The sequence below is a fragment of the Bos indicus x Bos taurus genome, chromosome 8 (genome assembly GCF_003369695.1).
Source record: "Bos indicus x Bos taurus breed Angus x Brahman F1 hybrid chromosome 8, Bos_hybrid_MaternalHap_v2.0, whole genome shotgun sequence".
Taxonomy (NCBI): Eukaryota; Metazoa; Chordata; class Mammalia; order Artiodactyla; family Bovidae; genus Bos; species Bos indicus x Bos taurus.
Genome location: NC_040083.1, coordinates 39,916,354 through 39,938,782, shown reverse-complemented (window position 1 = coordinate 39,938,782; position 22,429 = coordinate 39,916,354). Strand labels below are relative to the sequence as shown.

General features: G+C 38.0%; 1 long non-coding RNA gene across 1 annotated transcript in view; it reads right to left on the bottom strand.

The window, feature by feature from the left end:
- Positions 1 to 315: 315 nt before the first annotated feature.
- LOC113897072 overlaps positions 316 to 22,429 on the bottom strand; it is a 95,929-nt gene continuing 73,815 nt past the window's right edge. The window contains exon 3 of the long non-coding RNA XR_003512231.1: positions 316 to 559. This is a non-coding gene — a long non-coding RNA (uncharacterized LOC113897072). The remainder of the gene's footprint in view (positions 560 to 22,429) is intronic.

Below are 22,429 nucleotides of genomic sequence, written 5' to 3'. Positions count from 1 at the left end.
AGCATTTTAGCTTGACCTGGGGACATCTGGCTCTCATCTACATTACCCTGTATGTCAACCTTTTCCCAATATCAGTGTCCTACATATTTCTACCCAATTTGTTCACTGCCCAAGAGCATCCCCATAAAGAATGCCTCCCCAAGTTAGGCAAGATATTTCACAAAACAATAAAAACTGTCCATAAATATTTTAATTGATAATTCAACTTCTAGGAGTAGATCCAAAATATTGTCAGACAAATGAGCAAAGATGTTTGGACAAGTATGCTAACTGCAGCATAGTTTACAGCAGCAAAAAATTAGAATCAGCCTAAGTATCTGTATCAGAATTAAATTTGTCTGAACATCTGAGAACATTTAAAATAAATATCACTTAAACAAAATAGAAATATATTTCTCTCTCACCTAAAAGAAGTTCAGAGGAGGTAGAACTGATATGGAATCTTCACAGTGTCATCAGGAATCAAGGTTCCTATCTTGCCAGTTCACCATCTTCAGGAAGAAATTTCCATTCTTCAAGGTCCATGACCTTGCTGTATCATCTAGACATGAGTCAGCACCTGGGAGAACAAAGGGAGAACAGGTGAATTTCTGAGCAGTTGGGCAAGTTTAATCAAGAACAAAAATCAAGCTTAGGAGGATTCTTTCAATTACTGCAGTCGACCTGGCTTATTGGAGTCGACTTAAAATTGAGATTTTTGGTTTTTTCCACTTCTATAAGGATGGGAACTATTAAAGAAATCTGGGTAATTAATAGAAAATTTCTTTAAACCACATATTATCTGTTCACCTGAGTACAGCATGTGTAAATTTACAATCCTACTGCTTTATATCTCTTGGGAACTTTTTAAAAACTAATTTAAAGTCTCTTTCATTTCATGTCATTCTGTAGTCAGACTTTGATTTTGCTTAACAAGGAACTATCAGATCCTTTAAATACATATATGTATATATTCCTAAAAAAAAATAAATAAATAAAGTCTCTTTCAGAATGCTTTATTATCTGCATTCTAGAGGTAGGTGGTTGAATTCTCCTTCCAGGGTTAAAAATGTTAAATGGGACAAAAAGACCCTTTCTGGTGTTCCTCCCCAGTGATATAATATCCTCTTTCCTGGGCCAGGGAGGAAGTGAATCTATGTGTCTGGCTCACTTTTCTCCTGCTTCTTCTACCCCCAATGCCCTGAGGCCAGTAAAAGTTAATTTTTCCTTTCACCTCCTCTTCCTGTCTTTCAGGACCTCCCCTAGTACCAGAACAAGCTACATAATTGTCAGAGCCCAGTACAAAATGAATAAGGGCTGCTTGTTCACAAATGATTAAGAATTTCTAGATAGTAACAGCAGAGCATTAAACCAAGTACGGGGCCCTTCTAAGCATGGGTCCCCATGCGACTGGCCAGGCTGCACATCCACATAGCTGGTCCTGCCCATGCACACGCCTTAAAGTGGTGGGTTTTAGACTTTCACTTTCCCTACTGATTCTGGCTTCTTGCTTAGACCTCAAGGCTGGTTAGAATAACTTCTCTACATTTAAAGGAGTCTGGATTTCAAGCTTATTACCCTGTTGTGGATTCAAACAAAATCTAACTTGGTGATGAAAACTGATTAATGTCTTTTTTAAATAAATAATTTAAAAAAAAAAAAGAACAACAACAGAAAATATAGTGGGCATTTCCCCTTTCCTGTCAGTCATTGCAATGTGGATGATAAGATTTTCAGGACAGGAAAATAAAATATCTGAAAATGTTTTTAAAATAGTATCCTTGTTACAAAAAGGAAAAATACAAGTCTCTAATCTAAAAATAAGATTATGAAACAAGAACTACTGGATTTAGAAAAGAACTTAGTAGAAATAAAAAAAAATGCTCATTTAAATAAAAAAAGAAACAACTGAGAAAAGAATTAGTGAACTGAGAGCTGAAAAAATAACAGCAAATATAGAACAGAGAAATTTACAGAAATAAGGATTTGAACAAGACACTAAGAGACATGGAGGGAAAAAAGGGGAAAAGTGTAATTCTAGTAGAAATTCTAAAAGAATGTGTTGGCTACAAATTGGCACTTGCCATCTACCTCTTCAAGAATCAAATCATGTGCTGCTGCACCTGCTGATTTTCAACACTCCCTGAAAGGAGTTCAGGGTGGAGAGCAGAAATGAGGTACTCTGTACTCTGTGCTCAGTGAAAAACTGGCAAGACAGGTCTTCAGATAGTTAGATATTTTCAGAAGCTGATTTTGTGAGCTCAATTCCTGTATCTCCTCATATCTAGAAAAGCACTAAAATCCTTCATGGTGACAACTGTTTCTCGTGACTGGCAGAAAGCTTCTGCAAAAATAGGTGCTTGATTGCATGTATTCCCTCTTTACCAAAATCATACATCTACTGACCTTTCCCCCATGACTTTTAGAGAAGTTTCTCAGAGCTACCTGGGGTGCTGTCTCCAGGGCTGCAGTCTGCCTTTTGCCCCAAATAAAACTTAACTCGCAACTCTCACATTGTGAATTTTTTTAACGTTGACAAATGGAATAGAGAAACAGGAAAGAAGCAATATTTAAAGAGAAAATGGAGATTTTAGAACCAGAAAAATACTTAAGATTAAAAATAAATAAAAACCACACTGAGTCATGAGCAGGATAAAAACAATTCCAAATATTGACACTCTGTATGTAACTATAGAATATTAAAAGAAAATTTGAAAATCAAACAGAAAAGGCAGATTATCTCAAAATTAAAAATCATTCAATTAGACTGCAAACTTCTCTTAGGAAGCAACAGATGCCAGAAGAGAGGATGAATTATATCTTTAAGAAGAAAAACTGACACAATAAAATTCACAGATAAATGATAACTCAAGAATGAAAGTAATATAAAAACAGTTTTTATATACCCAAAGTCCAAAAGAGTTACTTGATCCTCACCAAAAGAACTACTGAGAGACTTCAGCAAGAAAGAATAGGAAGCCCAAATGAAAGATGGAATTGAAGAGCAATGGTGAGGAAAGAAAACAAATCAACTTTATATGTAAAAATATGCTAACAATAATAAACACTCTTTTGTATTTAAAAACAAGGTAGAACTACAACTCTAAACAATAATTACTATGGGAGACCCAAGAGGATTGTTTTTAGTAAAAACTGTGCTAAATTCCTTGTTTAGAAGAAGAGTATAAATTAATTTTAGTATTTTTTTAAAAATAATGTGAGCTATGTATAACAAAATTTTAAAGCTACCTAACTAGAGGACTAGGAATAGAATGTGTAACTTTCAAACTAGTAAAAAAAATTGGAAAATAAAAAAATGTAACCATCTAATAGAAGAGGGGAAAAGCAAGCAAAATGGGAAAAGCAAGAACAAAAAAACTAAAATGGTATAAGTAATTCCAAATATGTCATATGCCATAAATAATATAAACAAATAAGGCTCATCCACTAATCAAGATGTGTGTGTGCTAAGTCACTTCAGGCATGTCCGACTCTTTCGGCCCTATGACTGTAGCCCACCAGGCTCCTCTGTGCATGGGATTCTCCAGGCAAAAATACTGGGATGGGTTGCCGTGCCCTCCTCCAGGGAATCTTCCTGACCCAGGGATCGAACTTGTCTCTTATATCTCCTGCATTGGCAGGCGGGTTCTTTACCACTATCACCACCTGGAAAGCCCACTAATCAAGACATTCATAGTGAAATCCATATTGAACGAGAAAAGCAACTTGTAAGATGATATATACCAAAAAAAAAAGTAGGATAAACTGTCCCTCTTATACATTTAAAACATACATGTTCCTCAGGACATACTGTCCTCTGATAAGTATGCACATAAAAAATATTAGAAATATTTTAAGAATACAAGATGTGTGTATTCTTAAATTATGAATTCTCTTAAATTCATATTAGCAAGTTACCCTGGGAATGGGGTAAGACAGAAAATGGTGAATACAGAGGACTTCGATTTGACCTAAAATGTCTTATTTTTTAATTAAAAAATACTAAAAGCAAATATAATAAAATGTTAGTGAGTACTGGGTAATAGTTTATTATTTTTCATACTGCTCTATATTTCCAAAACTAAAAACGATTAAGTAAAATATAAATCAAGATGGGAGGGGTGAGGAAAAATCTTATCTCAGATAATACTGTTGAGTGCTTAAGCTTATTGCAAAATATTCAAAAATATACTTTAAAACACAAAAATACCTTTCTCTAAGAATTTTTTATTCAGATTTTATACTGAAAAGAAACTTTCCATTTAACTTACCAGAATTAGTACAGTTTTCATGGGCAAGAAGAACAAAAAGTTTTAATTTGTATTGCCTAATAATGGATGGAGAAGGCAATGGCAACCCACTACAGTACTCTTGCCTGGAAAATCCCATGGATGGAGGAACCTGGTAGGCTGCAGTCCATGGGGTCGCTAGGAGGTGGACATGACTGAGCGACTTCACTTCCACTTTTCACTTTCATACACTGGAGAAGGAAATGGCAACCCACTCCAGTGTTCTTGCCTGGAGAATCCCAGGGACGGGGGAGCCTAGTGGGCTGCCGTCTATGGGGTCGCACAGAGTCGGACATGACTGAAGCGACATAGCAGCAGCAGCAATAATGGATATTAAGCAACGATGAAAGATTTTATTTTGAACATGATACGATGGTCTCTAGAACTAGGATCATAAAATAGTATCCAAAATACTCTCTGTCCTTTATTGATGAGCCTTAGGTTTTTAAAATTAGTTTCTGAGCCTCTTTAAAGAATCCAATTTTATCTCTGAGCTAGAAATCTAGAGCACAAAGAAGTCATTTTCAGAGAAAACGAATGCACAGTTTTTTTGTTTTTTAAAAAAATTTCTGGATTCTGAATCTGGAGAGAAAAATGAAACTTGTGCCTCTACTTGTGTCTTCGATCTAAGGAGATTTAGTTTAATCCCTAGAGGGTTTATACCCGCCTTTTCACAAAATGTTCAGTATAAACTTGAACTACCATTGTTCGTAAAGTTAGATTCACAACTGGTGTGGGAAGGGGGATTTTTGATATTATAGAAGAAGCTTGTTTGGGTTCACTGTATTCCTCCTTTAAACAAAAATGCAGCCATTGTCTTGAGCCTTGCTAATATCAGTAAGGTTCAGGCAACACCCAGTAATGCCCTCTTTTGGATGGCTGATTTCCTCAAGGTCATGAAGGCATATGGCTCAGGAACAGGGGAAAACCTGAGGTTGGCCCATAACTACTAAAATTACGTTAGACTTTTTATTCAAGGCTTCAATCATTGATCTCCAATCTTAAAGTAGCTCACAGTTCAGCTTGTATCTTTTTGGCCAGTGAGGGCATGATAACACAGATGGCTGAGGCACAGTAGGGCATCTTCTGGGTAAAAGCAAGAGACTTTCCTGATTTCCAGTATCAGAGAGCACAGAATGGTAACCAAATAGCCATGCCTTTATAGATGGTCATTAAATGAACCCTGTCTTGGGTTAGGCTATCTCTTTGTAGAAAGATTTCTTCCACTTGGCCACCCACAGGCTTTCAAGGGCATAGAGATAATCAGGACCAAGACAAGCCTGAAAGGCTAGGTGTGGTATTGGGCAGTTCCGCTTGTCCTTGTACCTCTGTGCTATAGACTCCAGGAAACACTTTGATGGAGTGGTCAAAAGAATGAATTGGTCATAAATGAATATTCTCAGACATTAGTCAAACATGAATGTTCTTTGGTGAAGCACTGACAGATTTTGTGAACTGTAAAAGAAAAACATATCCCTTTGCACAAAACAAGTCCTATTGCTTACACATTTAGCAGATGTAAATGACTACTCTTTAGACCCAGGAGCACTGGGGTCTTTCTTCAGAGCTCTAGTCCTTAGTGGCTTGTTGGCTTATTTATTTGGTCAGGAGGCAAGTTATCTCTTTGGAAAGTTATGTCAGCCTGGTGTTTGGTGGCTACCTCTCAAGATTTGGTTCCATCATTTATCCCTCAGTAAACAAACAAACTTGATCCTCTTTTTCTTTCATACTCGGAGATCTGTCCTATCTTGATATCCTTGTGCCATTAAAGGCTAAAACTGTTGAGGCAAAGATGATCAAATTTCTGTACCCCGAAGCTGGGTATGAACTTCTACAGTCAAACAACCCCTCAAAGCCTCCACTGTTCTGTTGTGAATGCAACTGCATGCTTTATCACCTGCTCTTGCGAAGTCTCAGGGCTCTAACCTCAGGTAGCTTTCTTTAAAAGATAAGAAGGAGCTGTGGAAGTTCATTAACACAAAAACTAATCAAGTTTACTGAGCCTCAGCATTTCCAAAGTTCAAAGGCCAAAGTTTGTCTCCAGACTCAGCTCAGCTCAAAAATGACTAAGGCATTTCTAGAGCTGCCTCTGGGTACTAGCCAAAGGGTGGCATGTATATCTGTGCATTACCAACAAAACTAAGGACTGCACTCTGATTCATTGCCTAAGAGCGTCTTTCAGCAAGTCCAAGGTCAGGAAGTTACCCAAAAGGAGGTTTTAATCAGTAGTAGGATAGAGCCCGGAATGCTCTTAAGACAGACCTAGATTCCTCCCATAAACCACATGGCAGAATTGTTCTCAGTTGTTTCTCCTGGGGCCTGCATGTCCTTTGCAATGGGATAGTATGTTCTGAATTATGTGTGCTATACTTCATTTGGTCCCTGTATCTGTTGAGTTGCTTTTATTTTTCAAAGTCTCCTCTGTACTACTTCAGAAAAATGCAACAGCCAAGAGGGCTTTTTAAAAAGAATACTATGCTAAATTTGCAACCCAGACAACTAGAAGCAAAGGTGTATGAATGAAATTAGATACCCCAACTGAAACTCTCAGTATTCTCTCAGGCAAAACTTCCTAAGCATTTTTGTGTGCATGCATGATTAAAATTCAGTTCACACCCTTAAATCAGGACACCTCTCTTTCTGTTGTGGGAAAGAGGACAGAGAACCTCTTTAGCAGGCATAAGGTCCTCAGCCAGTTACTTCCTTCGGTGAGTGCATGATGATTCCCTTCCCTTTTCCTGTAATTAACAGAGTTATATACTCTGGCCTGAATCTCAATTTTTAAAGGCAATATTGGCTGTAATAACACCTTACCTCCAAAATCCATTTGCTCCATCTTACAGAGTCCAAACCCCAGAGCATAAAATTGCCCAAACCCAGTGAAACATAGTAGAACTCATGCAAAGCAGTGTGCAGTTCACAGGGCTTTCTCAGGTCTTTCTCACTATGGTCCTGGGACCATCACAGCGACAGCACTGGGGTGATGCATAAGTTGTCCATGAGCTCCCTGGTCAGATGTCTTTCTCCCTCCAGAAAGATACGCTACCTCAAATTTTACCTTCAAAGAGTTATTCCTTTGGGTGAAGTCACTGTCATCTTCAAGATTTCCCTGAGGCAGGGAAAGGGAATGGAAAGTGTCCTGACTGTGGAGTTGGGCAGATTTGGGTCTCAGTGCAAACTCTGCTACTTGCTAGCTGTGCAACTGTGGGCCAGTAACTTAACCTACTTGAGCCTCAGACTGGCCTTATGTAAAACCCAACAACCTTACACAGCTCCTGTAAGGCGGCATCTATGTAGGCAACATATATAGAGCACTAAACACGTGTCTGATATACAGCGTAGGTTCCAATAAACTGTAGATGTCACCGTGATTATTAAACACAAGCATTTCCAGGAACATATCTTGACATAAGATGGACAACTCAGCTCACTTTTTAATGGTACTTAGCTAGATCAAAACAATGCACAGAATGAAGCTGGAGTTAAAACTAGCAACATTTCACAGTCCAAGGGTGATAAGAATGATTTCAGAGAAGAAGGGTAGAAGAACCAAAGGCAAGCTTTCTCACTTTCAAATCTGGCTCCCTATGCATACCCCATACTATAATAGCTAGAGAAATTGACTCGGTGAAACTACTTGCCTAATATTATACAGTTAATTGAACAAGAACTGGAAGGAGAGCCCATATCCCTGTTTCCAGCCCTGGGGTCTTTCCACCAAATGATGAATGTACCTATGTAATGGTGAAAAGGTCACTACAGGCAAAAACATTAGATCAGAAGTGAAAAATCTACTTTCCAACTAGAAAAGAATATATGGAAAATTTCTCAGGGTAATGAAATGTTCTATATCTTGATTGGATATGGGTGTGTTAGCTATGATTACATAGATATATCCATTTATCAAAATGCATCAACTGGACAAGTTCTGTGCATTTTATGGTATGCAAATTATGTACCAATTAAATAAGTTAATAAAAATAGATGCTTTCCAGCCCCATCAGCCCTGACACCAATGAGCTGGGTGGTCTTGGTCAAATCAGTTTCCCATTTTGGGACAAAGCTTACTTGTCTTTAAAAGGAAGGTATGTGATTAGACAAAGTCTAAAAGTCCCTTCCAGTTCAATACTTTGATATAGTAAAATAAGACCTCTTCCTTTCATTTCAGCCTCTATTTTATGCCAGCTGGGTTCATCAGCAGGGTCAAAAAGATTGGCACACAATTTATGGGAAGTGGGAAGGAACTTAATGGAATGTGTAGGGGACCCAGAGTCTGTCTTTTGCATCATTAACTTTCCAGCCACACTTTAAAGAACATGATTGGTTTTCCACAGGGATCCAGCAATGCTACATGATTGAGCTGTAGGATGAGGATGATCTGGCCCCAGAGAAGCTGTATCTGCCACCAGAGATAACAACTTTCACATGGAGAGCAGAGAGAATGTTTCCTGGACAAAGGGAATGACTGACAGATATTAAACGGGAGGAAATTGAAGGCTCTGCCAAGTTTCATGATAAAATGCTATTTCTCACGGTAAGGTCAAGCTGTCTCTAGTGCAGCTACTGCTTTTAAAAATATAAAGGGAACAAAAACATTCAACAGAGAGCATCAGGCTTTGCAAAGAGTATGTGATCAAAGGCCACTTGTTTCATTTATAAATGAAATTGAATGACTATTATAGCTATAAAAATCACCAAGAGTGAATTTGGAATTTTGCTGATGAACTAAAAGCTGAGAAACATCAGTGAGGAAATTTCTAAAGGTTTGAACCCAAAGCCCTTTGGATGTAAAATGCCCACTGATGTTTGCAAGATTACATATGCAAAAGGAAGGTTAAATTAGACTTTCATGGGAGGGCATTATGCCAGGAGCTAGGGTTGGCATTATCATAATACATTAATAAGTGTTTTAAAAGGTGGAATTTATTCACTAGCTCTAAATATTAACAGCGTCCAAAGACTAAGAATCTGAAAGCAAAATTTAACACATACAATCCATTAGTGTGTTTACTCATGCAAACAAGATAGAAATAAAAGTTACATTTATTAGTCTCAAGTTGCATTTTTAAAAGTGAGTAGCATTTGTTTCATATTTTAAATCTTTGGTGAATGACACTGCAATGGTTAATTTTATCTGTCACTTGACTGGGCCACAAGGTGCTCGGATGTTTGATTAAACATTATTTTGGGTGTGTCTGTGAGGGCTTTTCTGGAAGAGGTTAACATCTGAATTGGCAGACTGGGTAAAGCAGAGTGCTCTCCTCAGTGTGGGTGGGCCTCACCCAGTCTGCTGAAGGCCTCAACAGAGCAAAAGGTAAGGAAGGAAGGAATCTGCTTTCTCTGCCTGTCTCTCTTCTAGTTGGGACATCCATCTCCTGCCTTCAGATTCAGACTTGGACTGGAGCTTATTAAGGCATTAGTTCATGGGTCTCTACTTTGCCAACTGCAAATCTTGGGGTTTTTCACCCTCCATAATCATATGGGCCAAATCCTTATAAAAAATCTCTCTATAGGGACTTCCCTGGTGAACCAATGGTTAAGACTTCACCTTCCAATGCAGGGGGTGTGAGTTCAATCCCTGGTCAGGGAACTAAGATCCCACATGCCTTGCAACCAAAAAACCAGAAAGTAAAACAGAAATGATAGTGTAAAAATTCAATAAAGAATTTTTTTAAATCCCTTTGTATATACACACACACAAACATATATATGTATATATATATATATATATATATCAGATCATACAGATCTATGTATATATGTTTGTGTGTGCATGTATATATATATATATATATGTATGTATGTATATATATGCATGTGTGTGTGTGTGTGTATAAAGAGAGAACCAGTAGGATATAGATATTCTATTTCTCTGGCTAATATAGACTCCAACAAATGACTAATCAGTTGATTCATATTAACATCATTCAACATTTTGGAGATTAGCTATGAAAATTCACATTGAGCACAGCCTTTGAGCCAGCAATTGTCCTTCTAGAAATCTATCCTACAGAAATACTTGGACATGTGTGCAAAAACTAAAGTGCAAGAATCAGGGCAACTGCACTGCACAGTGGTGGGTCAGAAGGCACCATTCCCACTGAGGTTTTGTTGCTGGTGCCACTGTGGCATGACAAAGATATTCACTGTTAGGTTGTTTGAAATGTCAAATGACTCAGAATGAAGCAGATTTCAACTACTGGAGGCCAATTAAATGTTATGTTAATTACATCTACATGATACAATACTATGGATATTTTATGTCTGTGTTGAAAAAAAAAAAAAGAGGTAAATCTATATGATCTGATAAGGAAAGACATTCAACACAAGAAAGGCAAGGGCAGGACAGGGCAATGTAGAGTATGTTCTCCCTAACACATACAAACTTAAAATGCTAGTTGTTGCTGGGAAGTGAGACTGGTGGCCAGAGTGATGAGGAATTCTACTTTGCATTATATACTCTTCTTTTAATGTGCATATGTATGTGTGTGTGTGTTTTACCATGGCCAGATATTACTTTCATAATTAAAAAAATAAAACTAGACTAATACAAAAGTTCACCCACTCATTAAATAATTCAGGAACACAGACCAAGCAACATGCTAAGTACTCTTCTTCCTAAGTTGAAGTGCTCCTCATCCAGGGAAACTCTCTAAGTTTGCTAATGTAATTGTTCTGGTAGTATTGTTGGTGCTGCTGTTACAGATGGTGAGATACTACATCTATGCTGGCACTCTCCTGGGTACTGGGGATATATCACTGACCAAAAGAGACAAAAGCCTTTGCCTTCATTGTCCTTGCATGTTTAGTCACTTTAGTCAGGTCCCAGTCTTTGTGACCCTATGGACTGTAGCTGCCAGGCTCCTCCGTCCATGGGGATTCTCAGGCAAGAATACCGGGGTGGGTTGCCATGTCCTTCTCCAGGGGATCTTCCTGACCCAGGGATCACACTGGGGTCTCATGTCTCCTGCATTGGCAGGCAGGTTCTTTACCATTAGCACCACCTGGGAAGCCCATAGATCAGAAATTTGGCAGTCTGTGCACCACATTCATGTGGCCCTGACATACTTCATACAGTTAGAATTGCTACAAATGCTCCCAGAGGGACAGGCACACAAGTATGTATATGTGCACATGTGTTTTAACATATGTGTTTGGGTTACGGTCTGTCTGACATTCACATAGACAACACTATACAGTGAAGTCTCTATTCAGAGCAGATTAGATGAGTGTAAAAAATGTTCCTGTAACATAAAAATCCTACTAACAACCAGTCATCTTAGAGAATTCACTGGGGGTTCCCTCTGCTGCTGCTGCCTGCACTCCTCCACTCTAAAACTTTCTAGGCTGGCTGCAGTTCAGGAGACAACCAGATCCCCAAATCCCAGGCTGGCTGTAGTTTAGAAAATGGCTGGGTCCCTAAATCCTTAAAACTTGTCACTAGTACCATTCTCGACATTTTCATCTGGTAAGACTATGCCAGCTTATAGAGACAGAGGCTGTACTCACCAGAGATGTCAAATGCCTCATCTGAGTTATCATCTTAAGTTACCACTCTCTGGGGATTGAAAGTGGCCCCTTCCAACCAAGTCAGTTGTTACAGTCGTTCCAGGACATATCAAACCCCAAATGTCCAAGAAAGCCCACAGCTGTGCACACCCATGGACACATACAGGTGAACCTCCTCATGTACCTACTTCTTCACAACCTCTTACTCCATTACTGGTGTGGCTGGAACTGGCTTGCGGCTCATCAGATCTTTTTTGTTCCCTCTTCTGTTTTAACCTTGTAGATTCACCTGAACTGCTATTGGAATCACTAGCCTCAGGCAGTCAGAAACAGCTGCTTATATTCCTTCATGGCAAAGATCAGGACAAATTTCTGATTGTTATTTCTACTATAATGAGACTGAGCCATACAATCTTTCTGGCTGGCTCCTTTGAGTAACTACTTCTCACCTTTCATTATCTTATAATGATTCCCTTCCGTCTACAGAGGAATAATAGCTCCTGCCTGGTGATAAGGTAACATATCCAATAAATGTTTTATTTAACATTTCATAAAAATAACTTGGGAGTACACAGTACTTATGAGATGCCAAGACCCAGATTTTAATTTAATTTTAGAACTAAAATTTATTTTAAAAGGTAGAGCTGCCTGCAATGGCTCTTGGGACTATAATAAGCAGACATTGATTTCTGCTGAAGTTAACATCAGGTATTACTGAACTGAGGAAAAAAAACAATTTCAAATAAATAAATAAAAATATTTATAATTAAAAATATAATTATTGAACTGAGAAATATAGGCTTCCCTGGTCTCCACTTCAATCAGTAATTACCTTGAAAAAATAATTAATCCTCATGTTACATAAAAGCGAGCACCAGTATTTATATTCTTACTTTTTTTCATGCTGAGACAAATGTCAGATAGATAGAATTTTAATAGAATACAAGAATTTGCAAAAACTTAAACAACAAGATTAAGGGCAGGAAGATAAGGGGGCGACAGAGGATGAGATGGTTGGATGGAACCATAGACTCAGTGGACATGAGTTTGAGCAAACTCCAGGAGATAGTGAAGGACAGGGAAGCCTGGCATGCTGCAATCCATGGGGTTGAAAAGAGTCAGATATGACTGAGCGACTGAACAACAGCATGATATTCTTCCTCTCCCAAAAAAAGTCATCATTTCCTTCTGCTATCCTTATTCAACAAGGGCACTTGCATCGTGGAGATAGTGCTATTTTCTCCCAAGGAGGCAGCAGGCTTAGAAACACTGGAGGCATCATCTAAGCATCCAACTCACCTATGGCTTTTACGCTGTTTTACATAAAAAGGCTCTGTCTGTGTCAGAACATGTCTTCCAAGAGTGAAGGCGTACAACAGAACAGCACATGACTGATTACATGTGGTTGTTATAAGAAAAACATGATTCATCTCAGAGACATGGTCACTCTCCCAAAGTCAACTGGCATCTTGCACCCAGAAAATACATACTCACTAGCTCAGACAGATGAGGTTGATGGCTTATAATGCTTTTACAAATAGTATTAGCAATATTAAATTGCTGCTATTTAAATAATAACTGCTAATATGCATTAAGCTCTTGGCATTTACCATGCCAGCTTTGGTCTTTTAGAAGGGTTAGCTCATTTACTCTTTATATTAATCCCATCAAGTTGATAGTATTGGCTCTGTTTTATAAATGAAAAGAAAAAAGAAACCACATTCCTGAGAGTGTTGTTGCTGGCGATGGTTGCCCGCTAAGGGCTCCTAGCTGCCCCTCTTGGGGAACTGCTGTCTGCAGAAGGGAGTGTGCTCACTCAAGGTTACAGCCCTCCCTGTGGGCAGTTTTTATGTAATGACTGGTGAATGTAGGGGAGTACCAAGGTCTGGCCCTCTAGCCTAAAGAAGGGATTCCTCTGATGAGTCCAAGGACTGGCTGAAATCTTTCTTACAACTCTGGGGCAGTTCAATTTCTATTTTCTGCCCAATCCTGTTTTCTTCACTCCCTTAAAGGTAAGGTCCCCTTTCCTAGGGAACACAATCTAAGACAACAGTTCTTGTTTAAAAAAAAAAATTACTTGATGGTTGGTCTCTTCCCCTTCTATCCCGAGTGTCTGCAAGATTCTACATGCACAGAGATTTCGATTTACAAAGCTGTGGTATATGAACTAACTGTTCCATCCTGGGTAATTCACCCATGTGGCCAAGATAAATCCTGGGTAAAAGCCCAAGCTTCCAGATCCTCACATTCTTACCTCAGTTATTCTATAAGCAGTCCTGATTTGACCTTGCTCCAACTTTGCAAATATAACTGGGAAGGCTTGGCATCAAATGTTACTGAAAGTTCCTAACCGTATTTCCTGACCTTGTTATAACACAATGATTTTATTACATTTTAAAACCCTGAATTTAGCTGCACATCAGTAGAAAATCTACAGCCTAATTTGAAGCTTCTTCCCCAATGATGAAGAGAAAGACCTTGCAATCTTTGAACTTTTTCTTTTGTTTTTGCAGGTTTGGAATGTAATCTCTCTTCTCCCTATCCAAAAGAAATAAAATGTGTGAACAGTTTAATGAGAAAATCTAAGTGAAATTCCAATGATCAACTGATATTTTTTCTAGCTTGTAAGCAGAAATAAACAAGAGATAAATGGTCAGTGAATGAGGCTATATTTACTTATGCAATATTGACTCACTAAAAAGTGCTCATCAGTTTCCCCCAGTAACCTCACGTGCCTGATGAAAAACAAACTGTATATCAAACTAATCTCTCTTCCCTGAAACCAGTGGAGGGGGAGGATTTTTTAATGTACTTTTTGCCATAGGTTTTTTTCCTTCTTTCTTTCATTCCTTCTTTTTTATCTTTCTTTCCCCCTTTTAAAAGAATATTCTCTCAGCTAGTGAGGAAAGGAAACTCATTTTTCTGCTGACTGGCTTGTGCACAACTGGAAATTATAAAAGAAATTGCTGTATCATTGATGTAGTAAAAAAACAGGAAGACAATTTTCATCCCAAAATGAGCCCTCTCAGCTGAAGCTCCCTTTGTAGTTGATGACCACATGCTTTCCATCTCGGCATGTGGCCAGTTTTATTAAAATCCTATAGCAACAGCTTATTTTTCAAACAACACTAAAAAGGCACTTTATGATGAACTGGCCTTAAAGTTGCTCATGGTCAGATGTTTGCCACCTTCAGTTACTCCGATGAGAAAGGGATCTTACTTCATAGGGGGAAAGTCTGAACATCATTCTTGTGATCAAAAGCATTTGTTGGACCCTTAGGTAATACTCAAGCAAAGAAGTAGATGGGCATCAAAGCACAGAAAAACTGAGGATCCCACTCTAGGCCACCGTTTCCCTAAACAAAAGAATAAACTCTGCAGAGCCTACAGAGCTTGCCAGAAAATCCAGCAATCATGATGGAGAATGGTGGGGAAACATAACAGATGCCCAATTTTGAGAAAATTACCTCAGAAAGAAGTAGAATTTGAAGAGTTAAAGGAAGGAATAAGAGTGGTGAAGAGGGTAGTAAAGAAGAAATACTGGTAATAAAAGAGAAGATGATGGCAGAATAAAAAGGAAAAAAGAGAGAGAGGAGAAAAAAAAGAAGAAAGGTGGACACTGGTCCATTAATTTCTCTGTAAATTGGAAATCAGTTTCACCAATCCCAAGAGACAGCCTTGATAGGGAAAACCACCAAGAACAGAAGTAATCAATAAGCTGAAGATAATACTAAAACACTTGATTGCATTAACACCCAGTAACCAGAGAATTTTAGGGCATAAATGATAAAAATTTTTTAAAAATATTGTGTTTAAACTTCTTCAAGAATATTTAAGACATTTAGAAGTCAAACACAAATTTTGGAGCTGAAATTCTATATACTGCAGTAGCAACAGTCCTGTCCAAGAGATGTTTCCTAGTGTCTGAGCTGTTCATATTGAAAGGACCCTTAATGGTCAGCTTCTCCAGCACTATTTTATCCAGACTGGATTCTTTCCACCTCTATCACATCCTCAACAAATAGAGACTCAGCAACATTTCTAAGTATACTGGTTTTTCATTTGTATTTTTGCTCTATCCACAGTAAATTAATTAAAATCTTCTGTTCTGAAAACACATTCATATAAACATACAACTGTCATCGATTAACCTTTTGTACCAGCTAAGGTAATCTCACAAGGGCTAGATGGCTGTTAAGGTTAATAAAAAGGGTTACAACCTCTTGTGGGAATTTTCCATGCCAGTCTCCCAACAGTGTTCCCAGGAATGAGGAGGCATAACAGGACTCCCAGTCCATTACTATAAAAGAGGTGTCCTTGATCTTTTGCTTAAATTGCCCTTCAGTAACTCTGATTCAACAGTAGTCTGGATAGAATTCCCAAGGATACTTGCATATTAAATGTTGAAACACATACAGTTGACACAAAATGCATAGTCAAGTTAAAAATCTGCCCTTGTAGGTTAAACCTCAGTAGAAAACTGAATGGAATACTCAAGGCTCTCATTGTCTGTGTGGAAACCCTTGATTATTCTCATTTGATCTTAAGATTTCCTTGAGTTTACTGAAAAACTATTACCCAAAAGGAGAGCCAATCCTTCTCTAAATCTCTATAGGCTTTTAGTCTCTCCCTGAAGTTAATTTTGAAAAACTAGATGGAACCTAGGACCACAGTATTTTTAGTGAACATTAGAAAATTCCCTCTTCAAAAACAGTATGTGCTGTATCTCCAGCAAGGGTACATCTCAGAATGCAATATTTGGCCATTTTTAAGAGTGAACAGTTGCATTAGTAGGAGATCTTAAGTGGTTAAGAATCCACCCTGAAATGCAGAAGACGTGGGTTCAATCCCTGGTTGGGGAACCACGATTCCCACATGCCGCAGAGCAAACAACTAAATGTGTGCCACAACTACTGAGCCCGTGAACCACAACCAGAGAATCCGGGGCCACAACAAAAAATACCACACGCTGCAACTAAAACCTGATGCAGCTAATAAACACAACTAAAAGTGATTTCTATTTTGGAATAAATGGGATATTTTTAACTGATAAAAAGAATTCAGGTTTTTTAATATGATTTCTTTATAAAAGAGGAATTTTCCTCTTCAGAAAATTCTGTGTCTGTTGTAGGTATTTTTCATACACTATCATCAAACAGTAATTCTAGTTTCTACAGACATGCTGTTAAGTATTATGTATGAGGAAGGGAAGGCAGTTGAAATAGAGATGGCTTAAGTAAATGAAAAAGACTCAAACATAATGAAAATGAGGTGCGTCTTATCACCCTGACTTGCTCACGTGGAGGAACAAAATTTAAGACTTCAAAAACAGTAACAAACGTAGATTAGTACCCACTCACAATGCTGAGAAGCCCTGCTCCAACTCACCCCATTCCACCAGCTGCCAAAATATTGTGCTCCTAAAATGCCACCACCAAGTATTCATTTGGGCTATCAAAATCTCCCAAGGGTCAAGAAGCTAGAGAGTGTGCTGCGTGCTCCTACACTCAGACATGAGAGTTTACTAAAATCTGATTGTAAATCAACTTAATCAAATGTCTTTGTTTCAAACTCAGACGTGCTAAGGTTTCATTCAAAAGTGTAAGTGAGAGAACACGCAGCGCAAGAGAGATCCTTCACTATGCTTTGGTGGGGAACTGAAGTCTGATCTTGGGTATGAGGAGATTTGACATCCAGAAGACAGGAAGGAACAGGCCCAAGAAGGCGGGAGAGAAGATAGAAAGGGTGATAAGAATGGTAAAAGATAAACTCCACAATTTCCCAAGGCTCGAACCTATCCTCACAGCTGTATTTAACCAAACAAAAAAAAAAAAACAAACAAAATCAGACCACTTGAATCTTTTAATTTTTTGCCTTGATCATATATCCAGCCCAAATCACTGACTTTAAATACTTTTAAATAGAAAAAAGAAATACTGAATTTCTCCAGCTGGCTGCCTAAGTCTGAATATTCTCGAGTAAATCCAATGCAATGAATTGAAAAGTGAAAAAAATTTATAACCTTTTCTTGGAATGGAAGGGAAAGAGGTCTATACCATGCCAAATAATTGGCTTAACTAGATTCTTCCCGCCTGAGATGACCCATAGCTTGGATGTCATAAAGACACAGCCTCTCTGTTTCTTTCCTGTACTTGGAGAAGGAACGTTCCATTCCACGCAATTCATGAATTTTAAAAACCATGAACCTTCCTTCACATTCCGGAGGAACACAAACGTTTTCCTGTCAGGGAGCTGTTTTGAGCATAAATGCTCAAGTGATTGCAGTGGTGACAGGGAGAAGACTTTTCAGACTGGCTTTGTTCTGAGCTGACTGGAGGCTTCAGGACTAGGAAGGTCTGGACATATGGTTGGGCACAGGGTAGGGGCTGAATTTACCAACCACCAACTGCCATAACAGCCTTAACAACTGCCGTAACGGTCCCTGGAACACTGCCAACCGTTGAGCCAACTGCCAAGGCTACCGTGTTGTCTTTAGACAATGAACCAACAGAAAATTACTTGACCGCAGAAGACCCCTAACTCCCTCTTGTGGCAGAGCACATGCCTAAATCTTGCCACTTTCCCACTAGGAGGACATCGCTGAATTCCATGAACAAAGGATGAAGGAGGTGATTATTTTAGGTGGTTTTTGTTCTTATATTCTAAATGAGATATTTTTAAATGAGATATTCAATTTCTGAATATCTCCAAAGAAAATAATAGTACCCTGGTGAGCTTCCCCAACTAGAAGGCAACAAAGCATATGCAGCAGGAAACAGAGTTGGGCGTCCACAAAACCTCAATTTTACGGCAAGTACTGGCCCAAGCCTGGAGGATGACTCTGACTAAGCTATTTCATGTCTCTGAAACTTGGTTCCTCATTTTTGCAAAGAAGAGGATGGATTTTCAAGGAAACTTTTAGTTCTTAAATTCTACTGTTCTAATTCAAAGTGGAGCAAGTCTCTAAAATCTTGCTAATTTATGACTGAAATAAGGTAGTGATTTTGCTTGGTGTTAAAAGATTTCTTCAAACTCATCAGTCAGAAAAAATCAAAATCTTGTTTACATTAACTCTTAATTAAACAGAGCAAATAATGCCCAAAAGGATGCTGCTTTCTTATTTCCTGAAAAAGTTCCCCAACTTCTATATTTCTAAAAGTAAAGAACTAGTCTCAGAATTCTAATCAGATCCCAAATGGTGCTTGCATGCTTTCTTGTTATGCATCTCTTTGGAAATTTGCTTCATCTTGGAATTTCTGTACACTGTAAAAAGATTCCCTAGTATCTTGACTGATCAGAACTTGAAGTCCTCCCATTTTAATAATTCCTGATGACTTGTTCATCTACTATCCTAGATCTTCTAAAGAGGTATTCTCAAAGATGTTTTAAGAATCCCAGAAAGGAAAGACATCTTCCCAATCAAACTGTTCTTTGCAAAAACTGATATGTAGTTTGCTTTCTGACTTCGAATAATTAAAAACACTTAACCTTTCTGAGTCTATTATTTGTAAAAGAGGGCGACAATACCAACTCTAAAGTTATTAAAATAATTTATTGCAAAATGTTTGTGAAAGCACTTACTCAAAGGGCAAATCTCTGTTACATGGTGTCTACAGCCTATATTTTTAGTTCTACTGACAGTTCAAAATTATCTTGAGAGAGTCTAGTTCCATGGAAGTAACACTGGTCTGAGAACCAGAAGACCCAGGTATAGTCTGGGCTCTGACACACCCTAGCTGTAAGGCCTTGGGCAAGTAGTTACACTTCATAATAATCTTAAGAATCTATTTCTCATCAATCTATATTATGGAGGATTACAACATAATAATGGTATGCTGACCAAATGTGCATACAAGTGGAAGAGTTGGTTTAGATGCTCATTGAACAAATCAGAATTCCAAAGGATTTTGACAAGTTAGAACCATGAACTAGATCTGAAGAGAATTTATCTAATAAAGTCCTATGTTTATGGCTAAAAAGCAAGCAACTAAAAAGGAAACGTGAAATTTCACAAGTACATGAATGAAGATATAGTAAAAAGAATAAGAGACAGGAAGTGAAATACATATCAATAGCACATTGTGGTTACCCAAAGGTAATATTTGCATGGGTATCTATATTAGTGAGGAGCTTTCTCTTCTGTATGACAGTATCCAGACAAGTGAACACCATCACTTTCTCAGTCTTCTCCATCATGAACAGTACTATTCTTCCAACCTTTCCCCTTGAGCCACAGTTTGCTTCCTCATCACCACCTCAGAGTTGTGTGTTTCTTCTATGAGTCTTGCTAGATTTTTGGTTGCAAATATAGGTCTTTACCTCTCTTAGATAAAGCTCTCTAAATTTGGTTCTTTTGGTTCATTATTTCAGTTTGTCAAAATCTTTGAGGATTTTGATCTGGTAACAGTTTTTTTTCCCCTCTGGATGAAAATGGAATCTCAAACTATGATTCATGTGGAAGAACTGAAAGAATGAGAGCTGTACAATGTCAGGTTTTCTAGATATTAAATAGGCTATTAAATATACTATATTTAACATGAACATATTTTATATATACAAATATATTCAAGTATTTATATAACATAACTATAAATAAAATATTTTAGATTTTATATTTAATTAATTGAATATATTGGGCTTCCCTTGTGGCTCAGCTGGTAAAGAATCCTCCTGCAATGCCAGGAGACCTAAGTTTGATCCTTGGGTCGGGAAGATCCCCTGGGGAAGGGAAAGGCTACCCATTCCCATATTCTGGCTTAGAGAATTCCATGAACGGTATAGGGGTCACAAACAGTCAGATACAACAGAGCAACTTTCACTTTCACTTCAATTGAATGTATTATTATATTTTCTCTTTCTTTCAACTAAGGAATAAGAGATCCACCATACTCAATGTACACTTCCTGAGGTAACTAGTCCTCTAGTTAATAAGACATTATTTCATGAAGATGTTGGAAAAAGAACTAGAATCCTCTGGGGAATTCAAAAGAAAAGAGTAGACCTGGTGCTATTTCTAGAGAAAGGGCCTAGAGATCAACACACATGAATTATATAGGAGCCACATATCAGTGAAACTTCAAAAGGTAAAAGATTTCACTTCTCCAACCTATATTCAGTTTAAAAGACCAATATTTTTTGAAGATGAAGGGGAGAAACTGTAAAAATAAAATCAGGAATATGTATGCCCCCAATATTAATAGTGACCCAGGATGATTGGAATTATAATTTGCTTTGATTTTTCATTTTACCCATCTGTATTGTCTAACACAAGGAGAGATTTTTAAAAAGGCCTTCTTCAAAGAACAATGCAAAGAAATAGAAAAAAACAATAGAATAAAAAAAGATTAGAAAAAAAAAAAAAGATTAGAGATCTCCTCAAGAAAATTGGATATATCAGAGGAACATTTCATGAAGGATGCACACAATAAAGGACCTAATGGTAAGGACCTAACAGAGGCAGAAGAGATTAAGAAGAGGTGGCAAGAATACACAGAAGAACTATACTAAAAAAGTCTTAATGGCTTGGATAACCACAATGGTGTGGTCACTCACCTACAGCCAGACATTCTGGAGTGTTAAATCAAGTGGGCCTTAGGAAGCATTACCACAGACAAAGCTAGGGGAGGTGATGGAATTCTAGTGAGCTATTTCAAAATCTAAAAGATAATGCTGTTAAAGTACTGCACTCAATATGCCAGCAAATCTGGAAAACTCAGCAGTGGCCACAGGACTAGAAAAAGGTCAGTTTTTATTCCAATCCCAAAGAAGGGCAGTGCTAAAAATGTTCAGACTACCAGATAATGGCACTCATTTCCCATGCTAGTCAGGTTATGCTCAAAATCCTTCAAGCTAGACTTAAGCAGCACTTGAATTGAGAACTTCCAGATGTACAAGCGGGTTTAGAAAAAGCAAAGGAACCAGAGATCAAATCGCCAACATTCACTGAATCACAGAAAAAACAAGAGAATTCCAGAAAAACATATACTTCTGCCTCATTGACTACGTGAAAGCCTTTGACTGTATGGATCACAACAAACTGTGGAAAATTCTTAAAGAGATGGGAATAATAAACCATCTTACCATCTCCTGAGAAACCTGTACTTGAGTCAAGAAGCAACAGTTAGAACCTTATATGGAACAACCGATCTACAACTGGTTCAAAATTGGGAGAAGAGTACGACACCTGTTTATTTTTATTATATTGTCACCCTGTTTATTTAATTTACACACAGAGTACATCGTTCAAAATGCTGAGCTGGACAAGTTACAAGCTGAAAACAAGATTTCTGGGAGAAATATGAACAACCTCAGATATGCAGATGATACCACTCTAGTGGCAGAAAGCGAAGAACTAAACAGGCTCTTGATGAGGGTGAAAGCAGAGAGTGAAAAAGCTGGCTTAAAACTCAACATTCAAAAAACTAAGATCATGGCATCTAGTCCTATCACTTCATGGCAAATAGAAAGGGGGAAAGTGGAAGCAGTGACAGATTTTCTCTTCTTGGTTTCCAAAATCACTGCGGGTGGCAACTGCAGCCATGAAATTAGAAGACATTTGCTTCTTGGAAGGAAAGCTATGACAAACTTAGCATATTAAAAAACAAAGACGTCACTTTGCTGACAAAGATCCATAAAGTCAAAGCCATGGTTTT